At 50.3% G+C, this 7525-nt stretch overlaps 1 long non-coding RNA gene across 2 annotated transcripts; it reads right to left on the bottom strand.

Annotated features, from left to right (window-relative positions):
- Nucleotides 1-740: 740 nt before the first annotated feature.
- Nucleotides 741-7134, bottom strand: LOC311600287. 2 transcript variants are annotated; one of them, XR_014780199.1, is made up of 4 exons: nt 7015-7134; nt 5866-5988; nt 3949-4052; nt 741-922 (listed from the first exon to the last, which is right to left on the bottom strand). It is a non-coding gene; the product is annotated as an uncharacterized lncRNA (long non-coding RNA). The 2 variants fall into 2 exon arrangements; XR_014780200.1 differs by lacking the exons at nt 5866-5988; nt 7015-7134 and adding an exon at nt 5113-5219 and having other exon boundaries at nt 3949-4368.
- Nucleotides 7135-7525: the final 391 nt, after the last annotated feature.

Here is a 7525-nt window from a genome sequence, read left to right as displayed (position 1 = left end):
ACAACAACTAACAAGGTCAAAACAAGAAGATCTCCTCTGGGGAGCCTTCCATGAGATGGTCCTGTCCAGGGCTGAGCTAGATGCCTCAACCTGTGCTCCCACCGTCCTCACTTACTTTTCCTATCTCCGTCCATCATCAGGGCCTTCTGTCTTCTCCTCCCTGCCCAAATTAAACTATATGTGCATGTGTGCAAGTGTGCACGTGTGCTTTTAAAATAATCTCTGTGTTGGAGCATGGATTTCATGATTTGGTTACATAGATTCGAAATCCCAGTTCCACTCCTTATGTATGACCTTAAGCCTTTCTCAGCCTCAGTGCCCCCATTTGTGATGCCCTGACAAAGCTGCTTCCTGGTATCATGGGAGGAATTTTGTAAGATAATTCATACAGAGACACTGGGCTCATGTCAGCCTGGGTTCACACTTAGTAGCTGTTTTATCATTCCAGAGCCCAACTGAATGCTTAGAAATTGTCAAGTGAGCAAGCATGGGCGGGTGTGTGTGTGTGTGTGTGTGTGTGTGTGTGTGTGTGTATGTGTGTATAAGATATAGTGTATATGGGTAGGATGGATTGAGACTGTGGGGTGTGTGTGCAAGAGTGGAGTGTGCAAGGAGTCAGGTTCTGTATACATGTGTGTCCACTCTGAGAGGTAATGGCTTGGTTATTTATGGCCAGGGTTTAAGGAAAGAAAAAAAAAAGACAAACCAGTGTTCAGTAATGACAAAGTAATTACCTTTTTATTATTTTTTCAATAGGATTCAGAGGGAGCGTGGGCCTTGGCTGCAGACACTATCTAGCCTGGCTTCCTGATGCTTTTTTTCTGCTCGTTCCCGCTGCCCCAACAGGGCAGAGGTGGTGTTGGACAGCACTGAGCGTGGCTCCTTCACACACGGGAGTTTGGAGACAGGAGAATAAGGCCACCTAGATTGCAAAGCAGAGGGTCATTTCTCCATAGAGAAGGGCCGGACTCAGAGCCAAGACCCAGACAGCATTTGAGAGGTGGAAACTGAGGCACAGAGAGTGAGGCTGCTGACTCCCTGGTGACCATGCAAGGGAGCCGTTGGCCGAGTGGGAACGGAACCCGTTCCTCCAATCCGGCCAGTACTTTCTCCTATAGCTTAACTTAAAGGTGGGGGTCTGTTTGGTCACTCAAGATGCTTGTCTCAGATTTCTTCCTGGAGGATATCTTTTCTAAGAATGTTTTTTTTCTAGAAGACAGTCTTATCGTTGAAGACTTAAATTCAGAGCCAGACACCCCCCCCCAATGTTGACCAGGCTTTGCTCCCGTTGGAACTGGCTAGTTAGTCAGCGGATATCTGAAAGTAGCCTTTCCCACAGATCTGTGAAGGGAGCAGATGTCAGCATTAGTTTCTCATCTCCCCGTGTCTACATCTCATCCACATGTCTTCCATCCCATCCATCCTTCCAAGCATTCACCCATACGTCCAAGCTGCCCTCTAGTAATCAATGCAGCCTTTTATCCACCCATCCATCTATTCGGCAATCGATCTATCCTTCCATTCACTCATCCACACACTCAGCCCATTTTCGTATCCATTCATCCAAGCATCCGTGCATCTGACACCTGTCCATCTATCGAGTCATACACACCCTGAGGTATCCAACAAACCTCATCTGCCGGATGCCTGGCTAGGGCTGGCGGACATGGCAATGTTGCCATGCACAAAACACATCATAAAGAAACCCAGGAGCCTAGGAAGTTTCTCAAAGACTCCTGGAGCTAAGAGCAGGTGGGAAAAGGCTGGCCTGACCGGCTGGCCTGCTGCCTGAGTTCCCAGCCCCTCTGTGTTGGTTTGCTGGGAGGCCTTGACCGTGTCCCGTCCTCTTTGCTGTCATCTCTCCCCTTTGTCTTTGAGAAGTAGACAGCCCTATACTGAGAAACCTCCTGGGCGAGGAGTTTGATTAGGAGGTTGTGACCCCCCAAGAGTTCAGGGATGCCTTTGGGTTTTGAGTGAGACGATGAGAAAGCAGAAGATTCTAGAAAGAAAAGATGAAGAAGAGAAAAATGGAGGGTGGGGAAGCAGCAGCACCCTGCTCTGTGGATCTGCGAGCCACTGCTCACCTGTCTTGTGGGGTTCCAGCCCTGGGGTCTCTGGTGGCAGGTAACTGACAAGAGCTGGGCCCTTTGTCGCCCCCCTCCCCCAGTCCCTGCCTCCCACAGCTGTGATAACCCACACGTAGCACTCTGCCCTCTGGAATTTATTTTAAGGTCTTGGCTTGTTTATTTATTTTATTTGGAGATTTCTCGGCGCTTTGTGGGGAGGAAAATTCGAATGGGGTGATTATGAAATACTATTTCACCTCGCTGTTCATTCACAACAAACAAAGAGAAATGATTGGTGATTAAAAATGCATTCTCTCTGCTTGTTTTCTTTTGTTTTACCATTATGGAAATATTATAAATACTGAATACTAATCTGGACCTGCAGGGACCTCACAGACCTTCCAGAAAACAAGGCTGCTCTCTTTCCTTGGGGCAACCTTATGCTGTCCTCTCGAGGCTCAGACTCTCCCAAGGGCCCTGGCATTGCCCTGGTCCCTGGCCAGGAGGCCTCAACACCTGGTGCAGCCCCTCGTAGCACCCCCTGGACACAACGGGGCTCCCCTAGACTCTTCCTCTAGTCCTCTGCTTCAGCGGGCAGAATGGAGTGACGGAATGCAGAACCGTGAATCTCAAGAGGGCTTAATTAGCCTCAAAAATCAGTTTTGTGGAGTTTCGTTGTCAGCGTCAGGCAGCCTGAGCCCAACCTTCTGGTCCTACCGCTATCTAGCCGTGTGACCTTGGGCACGCAGCATCACTTTCTGAGCTTCCGTTTCTCTCTCCGTGAGATAGGAGTAGAGATGTTGCCTACACGTAGGTTTGCTTCTAGGATGGAACTGGATCCTAACAGCCCAAGGATCACACGGCCTGTCAAACAGGAAGTGCTCAATAAATGTTGTGCCTTGTTTTGACTCTTATCTCACTCCCTGTCCACCCCTCCCCCCCCACCCCACCCCCACCTCAATTTCTCCCTGGGGAAGGTAAAAGTGCATCACTGTTCTCTGAGATCCTCCAACTCTGGTGATCTGGAGTGGCGATGCCCTCCCCCCACGTTGATTCTCACAAAACCATTGACTCTTTCCTAAGGACGCAGCCTTGTCTACCTGGAAGAGCCAAGTTTCTTCACAAAGCTGGCTTTCCTAGTCTCTTTTTGAGCCACGCGCCAGACACTTTGCTATTTGTTTCCATCACAAACACATAATAAGAGTCCAAGGGCCTGCTCCTGCTCCAAAGTATTACGCCAAGTCCAGATAAATAGTCCCAAGGTGTCCGTGTTCCTTTTATCTTTCACTTTATTTAACCAAATTAACCGCTCTCCGTGTCCCCTGCATGTGAGTGTCTTTCTCCGTCATATAAAATACAATCACGCCTGCTTGCTACATGTTTCAGATACTTTATCATTAACATCAATTCCAGCCAAATTAGGAGTTTCTCCCAACATAATTGCCCTTCCCATTATCCGGCACTTTATTTTTTCAAAGCTCTTTCCGACCATTAATTAGTTAACCCTTAGGACGCCCCAGAGCTGGCGTTCAATGTCACCCTCCCTGTCTCCTGGCTGGGAAGAGGAGGTGGGGAGGGGTCAGGTACTTTGCTGGAAATCACCCTGTATGTGTGTGGGGGGGGGGAGCTTGGGGAGAGGGTAAGGCCGTGGGAATCCTCTTTTTAGTCCTAGAGCCTCTGCCTGGGCCCGGGGTCCAACCTGGGCTACCACCAACTGGTATATGACTTGAGCCTGGGAGGGGGGTCCCCAGCTCTTTAAAATGGCTGGTGTTCCCAACATCTTAAACCCCTTCTCCATGGCTTGCTGAATGAAGAGAATAAACCGCAAACTGAGTAGCGAAACCTCTACTGGACACAGAAAAAAAAAGAATAAGAAACTTACCAGGCTGAGGGCCAGCAGACGCTGTATCTGCAGTTCAAGCTGCGTTCGGTCCCATCACCCACAAGCACCCAGTCACCGGAGCCAAATAACGTGATTTTCTTCCTCTAGAATGCCACAAAGTGAGGGGCTGGCTATCGGAGTGATCGCTAACAGCCAAAGGAAAGGAAGACTTGGGGGGTATTTATAGAATTAGATCTTTGGGCACCGTTCCAAAAGTGAGGTCCCGCTCCCTCCATCACTCTGCCAGTGTCTTTCCTGGCTGACGGCATCCACAAGCCTTTGTGGTCCCAAGTTAGGGCGGGCAGGTACAAACTTTAGGGCAGACATCTCAGGAACCAACTGAAAAGACCATTACGATTCCATTTCTGGCGTGGGGGTCTGGCTCCGCGGTGAACTCCGATCACGGTTGCTAGGGGTACACTGTCAAACGACCAATCTCTTACATTTATGGCTTCTTTATAGGCTGCACTTCTTTACTGATTTTTTTTTCTTGAAATACATGAGCTGGCTCCCACAAGGACATTGCCAGGAACCTACAGAGAGTCTTTCCACAAAGCTCAGATGGGCTTCACACGCCCCTCGGTTTCAACAGCTGCCTAGAGACCAGGGGCTACCCAGGCTGAGGTAGCTACCGGGCTGAAACCATTCCCTGCCCTCTCCCACCCTTCCCACTGACTGACAAGGACCTGCCAGGGCAGCAGAGGGAGGCTGGCTGTTTGGTCCTCCCCTTCAAAACACTGGGATCTGAGTCCCAGCTCCTGCTACTTACAGGCAGCTTGGAGCAGAATAGAGAGAGAGAGAGACATGTCTATGGGAAGCTATTCACACCCCTCCTGACCCCACAGCAAGTGCTCAAGAGGATGTGAGCTGTGGGGTAGGGGGGAGAGGGGAGGGGGGAGGGGGGAGGGAGAGGGGAGGGGAGGGGTGGGGGAGGGGAGGGAAGGGGGTGAATAACCAGATGCTTACAAGTCTGATGCTTCTCACCTCCTGATTTGTTTTGTTTCTTTCGGTGGGGGGGAAGGGGATGGGGAGACTGCTGGGATTTGAGCCTAGGGCCTCTTTTAGGAGTTTTAGGAAGGTGCTCTCTACCACTGCCTTAGTTGAGGTTTCTGTTGCTGTGATAAAACACCGTTTCCAAAGCAACTTGGGGAGGAAAGCGCTCACTTCAGCGTCCAGTTCCCAGGTCACACTCCATCACTGAGGGAAGTCACCACAAGAACTCAAAGCAGGAACCTGGAGGCAGGAGCTGATGCAGAGGCCATGGAGGAGTGGCTGACTGCCTTGCTCTTCATGGCTTGCTCAGCCTGCTTTCTTATAGTACCCAGGGGTGGCCCCGCCCACAATGGACTGGGCCCTCTCCCATCAGTCACTAATTAAGAAAATGTTCCACAGGTTTGCCTATAGGCCAATCTTACTGGGAGCCTTTTTTTCCCCCCCAATTGAGAATCCCTTTTCCCAAATGACTTTAGCCTGAGTCAAGTTGACACAAAAGTAGCCAGGACAACCACTGAGCCACTTGCCCATCGTCCTCCAGCATTCATTTCGCTTCCAATCACTTCTTTCAGCCTCTCCTGGGTCTAAATGTGCCAGCCAGGTGGTGGGGGTTGGGATGTTGCCTTAGAACTCTTCACCTCTTCATAGAAGAGAATAAAGAGGGACAGATCCCTACCTGCTGCCCAAGATAGTGCGCTCTCTCTCTCTCTCTCTCTCTCTCTCTCTCTCTCTCTCTCTCTCTCTCTCCTTTTATCTTTTTTTCTTTTTCGAGACAGGGTTTCTCTGTGTAGCCCTGGCTGTCATGGTCTTGCTTTGTAGACCAGGCTGGCCTTGAACTCACAGAGATCCGCCTGCCTCTGCCTCCCTGTGATCTAAGATTACAGGTGTGTGGTACTGCACTCAGCTCCAAGGTATGTTTCTTACCTTCTTTGCATCCTTACGCTTCAAGCTCAGCTCCCTCACCATCGTCAGCAGCTCCATGAGAGTAAAGCGGGGTGAGCCCTCAGCTGCCATCCACGTGGTGGGCACATCGTGTGAACAGCACAGCTACCAGGAAATAGTCGTGTTTGGATTAGTCACAGAACTGTGTACTTCCTGGGCACTCTTTCTCTGTCTGTCTGTCTCTGTCTCTGTCTCTGTGTCTGTCTCCTTGTCTTTCTCCTTGTCTGTCTGTCTGTCTCTCTGTTTCCTTCTCTCTCTGTCTCCTTCTCTCTCTGTCTGTGTCTCTCTCTCATTCTCTTTCTCTCTCTCTCTTTGTCTCTCTCTATTTCCTTGTCTCTCTCTGTCTCTCTCTCTCTGTTTCTCTCTGTGTCTCTCTCCTTCTCCCTCCCCTACACATGCCCTATGTCCCCTAAATTAAGGAACTCTGTGCAATTACATGCACTAGCTTTAGATTACCCCAAACCTGGGGGGAAAACCTCTCCTCCTACTAATGCCCTGACGGTCTCCTCACCAAACAGCACAAATCATTGTCATCTCTCCTTCAGTCCACGGCATCCCCTCATTGTGTGTGCTCTACCTTGTCACTCAGTGAACACTCAAGAAGCAAGTGCCTTAGCCAAGTTGTGACCAACCCTTCAACCATGGGAGGGCATGAGGGCCCATGCCCTGGATCTCTCAGCACACTAAACAGACCTTGCAATTAGAGGTACACATTTACGTTATGGGTACACCTCGGTGTAAGGACCAGAATGGCTACAGGGTTGGATTTGATGGCTAGAGTTTGTAATACATTGGGTGAAGGGTTCTGTAGGCCCATTAGCCAGCTGAGAGTTAAAAAAAAAAACAAACCTCACACAGTTACTAAAGTTTTACATGTTTACAAGTTACCAATTCCCAGAGCACTCACCTAGAGATGCTGCCTCCCACGGGTTTGTAGCTCATGTTTCACGTGAGAAAAAATCAAAACTCTGAGAAGATAGGTAGCTTTCTTCAGGTCACAGAGAAGAACCAGATGGCCAGTCTGGAAACCCCAGGTTGGGCTTCTAGAACCTTCTCCCACCTGGCACCAGTGGTCTCATTCCCCACCCTGCCTTACTATCCCTCACTGCTTTAGGTGACACCTTGGCTTACCTGGGTATAGCTGGGGGCTTTGACTGTTCAGCTGGAACCCCATGGGACTGATGCAATTCTTCAACGGCCCAGCACTGCATGGCATCACATGGCAGACTCTAGAAGAGCCACGTCCTTGATAGCAACAGTGGAAACTACCAAAGCATCTGGGAAAAAAAAAAAGGGCCAGACTTGCTCTGACCTGCCCCAGGACTCCCTCGCCAGCCTCTTGACCCTTGCTGAGGACCCATTTCAATCCCCACCCACAGTCCTTGAATACTCATACTGAGTAGGGACCTCCCACCGAGGGGTCTCAGCAGCCCTGCCCTGAGTCTGGCAAGGTATCCTACAGCCAAGGCACATAGTCTCCTTCCCAGGGAGGTCATGTGAGCTACTCTGGGCTAGAAGTGGGAACTGCCCTGCCTGGCCTGCAGTGTCCCTGGCTCAAGCATGCTGGGACCACTGTCCCTCCTCCTTCCCAGTGGATCAGCTGTAGAGACCCCAGTGAGGGTGTTATCCTCCTTTAAGCTTC

This window comes from Acomys minous (genome assembly GCF_964271855.1).
Source record: "Acomys minous genome assembly, chromosome: 6".
Taxonomy (NCBI): domain Eukaryota; kingdom Metazoa; phylum Chordata; class Mammalia; order Rodentia; family Muridae; genus Acomys; species Acomys minous.
The sequence above is the reverse complement of the archived record's forward strand: the minus strand, read 5'-3'. Positions and strand labels throughout refer to the sequence as shown.